This window comes from Wyeomyia smithii, chromosome 2 (assembly GCF_029784165.1).
Source record: "Wyeomyia smithii strain HCP4-BCI-WySm-NY-G18 chromosome 2, ASM2978416v1, whole genome shotgun sequence".
In the NCBI taxonomy this organism is placed as follows: Eukaryota; Metazoa; Arthropoda; class Insecta; order Diptera; family Culicidae; genus Wyeomyia; species Wyeomyia smithii.
In genome coordinates this window covers 189,508,279-189,514,926 of record NC_073695.1, presented here as the reverse complement: position 1 = coordinate 189,514,926, position 6,648 = coordinate 189,508,279, and positions in this window count along the sequence as shown.

The window sequence follows — 6,648 nt, the reverse complement described above, 5'->3', positions numbered from 1 at the left end:
TGAAATTTAAGTAAAACAGAAATATTCAAACATTGATCTGAGGTTATTAACGATGATCAAAATAATAATAATAAAACCGAAGATCGTTGAGCAAGACAAAAAAGAGAATTGAAACAAATCATGGCCGATCAAATCCAACGATTTTCTTGTTTTATGTAAATTGAATGGTAAATTTATTGATTATAATTTACTGTCAAATTTATTATTTATGTTTGATCAAACATAAATTCCCTGGGTGTTTAAATATTTTATATAATTTTGAATATTATAACAGTATTTTTGATCTGCACTGTATTTGTTGAAGAAGAAACAGCTCACACCATAAAATCACATTTACAACTGATTTAAAACTGAACTACAACTTTTGCGGCCATTTTTCAATTTTGTCTCCACTATACGTTTTGCTGTCAAACACATATTCACCACTGTTGTCTCTCTTGCATTCTCAAGAAAAAAACTAGTTATAAACATGTTATAAATCAGTTTTTACAGCAATTCGTAATGTATTTACAACTTCAACTTGTTATTTCGATTTAAAACATCATTCCGATTTAAAACATCAATGCGAGTGAATTAAAACCCAATGTTTTCCCTGTAACTTATTTATGACTTATTTATAACTTTTTTCTTTCATTTTTTTCGTAAAAGATGTTGCATGTGTTACTTGGGTACAAACTACGTGACCTTAGCTGGTTACATAGTCCGTAAAGGGCCCTGTTAACAGCTGCAACTCGTCGTTTCACTTAACGGCTCATATCGTTGTCACATGTCACAAGCATACCAAGGTAAACGAATTCATCAACCACTTCTAATCGTTCCCCATCTATCTCCACCTCACCACGGGAACTCCCACGCTTCCTGCCAGCTACCAAGTACTTCGTTTTGGCAGAGTTAATCCCAATCTCGCTGCTTCCATCTTAAAAGGTACAATGGCCTTCTCCACGGTCCTACGGTAAATACCGATGATATCGAGCACTTTATATGCGGAGTTGAGCAACGTAATGCCTCGATAGTTCCAACAATCCAATCGAAGACCCTTCTTATAGATAGGACATATGGGGGATGCCTTCCAACCAGTCGTTCGGCATTTATTCCGCCCAGATCCTTAGTATTATCTGGTTGATCGCATATTACAGCCGGTCGCTTCTCGCTTCCAGAAGTTCCGCCGGGATATCGTTCTTCCCAGCGGCCTTGCCGTTTTTCAGCTCACTGATCACCTTTTTCACCTCCTCCTGTGTTGGTGGCTCCACTGCTTGTTCGTCACCCATAATCGTCATCCTGTTCCTGCTCTGCTCATCCGGCTCCTCACCGTTCAATAGCACAGGGAAATTAATACTTTACGGTTTAATTAATTGAAGAAGATGCTCCGCAACACTTATTAAATTATTGCTTCGCTCCAACAGTAAGTTTCCCTGTCAGGAAGCAGTGCCACGTATTTCACTTCTTTCGAAAGAGCAGGAGCAGTTTCACAGTAGCAAGCAATAATTTGAGAACAAGTCAATAGTATGTCATGAAATTTCGACACTATTCTAGCTAAGGTTAGTAAAATCGGTCAACCCCAAAGATTTTTCATTTACAACACTATCTCTGTGTCAGTCCAAAGACTTTTCAGCCCATGAAATATACAGTAAGGTCTTTTTTACACGGTTTTTAAGGCGGGCTGCCTTTCTTAACACTTGTGTACCCGACCCCTCCGGAGCCGAAAAAATGAAAATTCTTTTACTTGCCATTCCGCAAGATCTGAACCGATTTTGATCGAAACTTTTTAAAAGATCACAAATTTATCATAGCTTTTGGGACAGTAGGGGACGTTTCGTAATTTTCCGTTGTTTCGGATTTATCGATGGTAACCGTGGGGTAAGTACCCTTCCAGGGACATAGACTAGAATAAAAACGGTAGCGAAACCTTGCATGCGACATATCAAACTTTAAGTTTTTTGCAAAGCAACACTATTGGCGATCGGTATTTGGTCATTTGAGCGTGTTTTGGCCACTACTGGCCGAGGTCTGGAAATCGGTTCTGGAAATGGTTCTGAGACCTACCCGATCAAACGGGTAACAGAAATATATCTGAACTTGAAAGAAATAATAAAGTCTGTAATATTCGTGATATGCCAGAATGATAAACATACAGAATTATATCAAATTCTGTCATCATACACTTGATTGTTCAAAAGTGTGTGTTTTTAAAGCATATTTTTAGCAAAACTTGTTATTCAATTGACAAATTATTGTACATTCTAACTAATTCTGATCTTTTTCTGCCAAAAACCTTACAAAGCTTGCTATAATTTGTAATAATCAGTGAGTAATTTTGGTAGGAATTTTGATATTTTAACTATTAACGAGACCAGGTTTAGAACACAAGTTGATACAAAAAGTTCGTAACAAAATATCAAGATTTGTTATAATCCTGATATTTTTGACTGATCGGGTAGCTTGCGGCATATCAAAAAACTCGGACAGGAACGGCCATTAGTCGTCCAAGTGGCCAAATACCGATCGTTAATAGTGTTCTTTTGCAAAAACCTCAAGTTTGATATGTCGCAAACAAGGTTTCGCTACCGTTTTTATTCTAGTCTGTGTCTCTGGAAGGGTACTTACCCCACGGTTCCCATCGATAAATCCGGAACAACGGAAAATTACGAAATGTCCCCTACTGTCCCAAAAACTATGACAAATTTCTAATCTTTTGAAGAAGGTTCGATCAAAATCGGTTCAGATCTTGCGGAATGGCAAGTAAAAGAATTTTCATTTTTTCGGCTCCGGAGGTTAATTACTCAAAACCGGTACAAGATATCGACTTCATTTCAATCACGTTTTCCGTTTTAGGCCAAAGGTAATCATACACCTGTTTCAAAAATAAATCACAATTTTTGGTGTAAATACTGAAAATTTTAAAAATTGAATTTTGCTCTCTAGATTGACCACGATCATATTCAAACGAGGTTCAAACATTTTGAAACGGTTTTCTACGTTATAGGGGAACTGTTCAATCATTCATCTCAGCCCATATATTCATCGCATATAATATGGAAACACAATTGAAAACAGGAAAAACGTATATTTTCTAACCAAACCAATCTGCTAATCCATGGAATGGATTCTTCTTAGCTCACTTTAGATTTCTCATCAAGTAGAACTCTCAAAACCTCATATAAAGGCTCTAAATTTGATATTATAGTCGGGCATCTGCACTCGAAAACTCATTTAATTCAATCACCTACCTCAGAAAACAAAATCCGCACATTGTTCTATACGGCTACAATGGGACTCGTTCAGCAGCCAACGAAAGTTTCTTTCATCACTAGCGGACCACTTTTTATTTCAATCACTAAATAAAATCACTCACTACACTAAGAATACTTTGATCTTTGAAATGTTCACCTCGAATTTCCAAAATCAAGCATGAATTAGCAGAAATATATGAGATGAATTTCTGCAATTCCTAAATTTCAACTGTATACATTTTCATCTGTTTTCACTGCGTTGAAGAAAATCAAAAGTTGCCAAATCAGTTTCTGTTAATACGTAAAAAAAGATACTGAAAATATTGAATTATTCCGACAGGCTACCAATTTTGCACGTAAACAACTACAGCGGATATCTAGGTAACCAACTACGACGGGCTGCGGCTACGTTCATTCATGATAATGTGATTCATTCATGCTTAACAGTGCACTACAGTGTGATGAATATAGGGGCGTCGTGAGATGAATAATTTAGCAGTGATTCAAGTTTTGAGATGGATATGGAAGCGTTGTGAAAAATGGTTTGTTTTACAAAATTCAGGATAAATCTAGCTAATTTTACTAAATATACAATGCTGAACGATTCAATAAGAGATTTGGTGTTGAATCCGTGCATTCTTCGTGAATATCGGTCTAATGAGATGAATAATGGAGCAGTTCCCCTATTACAGTACAACAAACAACAAATCAGTAGCGTCTGTAGAACTGAGTAATTTTTACAAATCCGTCACGCTTCTCATTAAAATAAAACATAATGCGCAGTTAGCGGAATGCATCACCTCAGGGTCGCAATAAACGTGTATCCCAAAGTTACCAGTGGGAGGTAGATCTGTCGGATTCGTCAAACTGTTCGATTTTCAAAATAATTTGATTAATGTACGACTCCACACGATCTGCAACGGTAGTGATACTTTTCGGATGGTGGATTCAGGTTTTCGTAACGAAACCAGTTTCGATGTCTATAAAATATCGAATCTAGACGTGACGAGACACGTCGCTAAAGTAAATGAATTAATACTCGAAACACACCTTCCACCTCAGCTGGGCAACCTAACCTGGCCCGAAGCATAATTGTACGTCCACTCCAAAATAGCAGCGGTAGCATAAACGGGTCGAATTGTTGTTTAACAGTTGAATAATCTAATGCGGCACGGAATGAGGTTAAATGCTCGTTTAGACAAAACAATCAGCTGATTTATGATGACTCTAATTTTGAATAATGATTACAAAGAAACTCGATTATCAAGAGCAACAATTTCGAAGCCCGTCCGATGTCGATTTCTTTTTATTACAAAATTAAATAATAACAATCATTAGGCACGTTCGAGTGCCAACTGCTGCTGCTGTGCGCGGTGTGGCAAAAGCTTATGCACTACTACACGAAATATAAATGAAAATGAAAAAATTGCGTTCTTTACATGCGGCCCTACAGTTCGGTTTGCGCAAAAGTCTCTTGATGACAATCTGCACGAACCCATGGCTTGCCCGAGGCCAGAAATCTGGTCCGATAGGTTGTCAGTGCGTATTTCTGTACGCTGAGCAACGCAACATTGCATATGTAGGTAGGTACTCATAAAATGTTCAACTACCTTCCAGCAGTTACGTTATCTGCGTTTATTATATTTTTTTCTTCTTGTCGCGAACAGATGTGACCACCGGTAAATATATACAATCAGGTTGGAATATTTGCTCTTGCCAGTTATTTGTTCGCTCAGGACAGCAAAAAAGAGCTTGTCGTGCCCAATTGTCTCAGGTTGTTTTCTTCACGTAGGGCTCAAGTTTCAAGTTGTATGGTTTATTCATCAATTGATTGGTGTAACACATCAATTGAAAATTCTCTAACTGCATTCTTTAGGTAAAGATAGTAACTACCGTTTGTGATTAGTAAGGTTTTGCACAATTTACAACATGTTTACTCAACCAACATCCTACGAATGGCAGCTTTTTACAATTTGATTGAATACAGTTATTTATTGGGAATTTATTGCGTTACATATCAGAATTGATATAGAAGTAGACACGAATCTTGACTTCTTTACTCTTAGCAGTTATTATTAAACAGTAATGGTTTTTTGTTATATTGAAACTATTGGATTCAATGTTTTCTTTGTGGTACACGAATAACTAGACAACATCCTTTTGTGAATCTAAAACTTGATTAGAGACCATAATGACGTAGCATACGTCTTACGGCAACATATACAAGGGGTCAAACTTCAATACAGGGATCCAATTTCGAAAACCGAAAATATCGAGAGCGTCACGAAAATTGTCCAATTTCAAACGTTTTAAACTCAGTCAGTTTCCAACCGATTTGCGTCATTTTTTCAGCAATCGATTGAAAAATCATCTAAGCACCCGTCCATGAGCAGAAAATTGTAATCTGACTGTTCGAACTATTGTACTATTGAAAATTGTTGAACCTTGTCGAAACGTAAATGTCGATCTTTGATTGGTCGCTTGCTGCCTTCCCCTAAAAAGGAAGACAGAATGGAATACCTAGTTAGCCGGGAATGCACTCGCCCACAGCGATGGCAGTTGCCAAAGGCAGCATGGAGCAGCAGCGGGCAACAGCGGCGGTAGTGGTTAGCTGCAGTTCCTACCTTTTTCAGTTCGGCTCCCCTTTGATCTGAGTTGGATCCCACCAGTGGTAATTCAATTCAGATATCGTTGGGTGAATACAGCCAGAAACTGAATGAGACTCGCACCGCCAGGTGGTTTGAGAAGCCACCATCATCCAGCGTGTATGTATATAGGGTGTGTGCACATATATAACGTGTGTCACGGTGCTCCCACAGACCGTTATTATAAAAAAAATGCACCAAAGAATCTGAGTACACCATTCGATTCGTTATGACGTCCAGAATCTCTGGTCAAAATTTCGAAATCATCGTACGGTACATTTTTGAGTTATGTCCTTCTGAGGGTCGTGAAGTACAAATAAGTGATATTTAAACGACGAAATACTCAATGTAAAGCACGTTTTTCACCACAATTTTATGAAACAACATCCAAAATAGTTTCTACACATTCCAAGTATTATATATCAAGACATTTACTATTGGTGGAAAGATTTAATTGAAAATCCCACAGTGCACAGTGGTCTTAATTCGAAAAATCGTGATCGTTCTAGATTTGACTATGAAAAATTGATTTCATGTACTCAATGTCTTCAGCAAAATTGTTTTATAGAACAAGGCCTTACTTTTGGCGTTTTTGGTTTTTCGATCAATCCACCTAACAGTAAAATAAAAAAAAAAATTATTTCTAATTTTCAATAAACCGGATTGCTTCCTTTAGTAAAGTTGTGGAAAATTTTAAAAGAAAAAACAATTGCTGAATACTGCGATGTCCAATCTGTGCATTGAACACAAAACAGAGTTTTTTTTGTGGAACA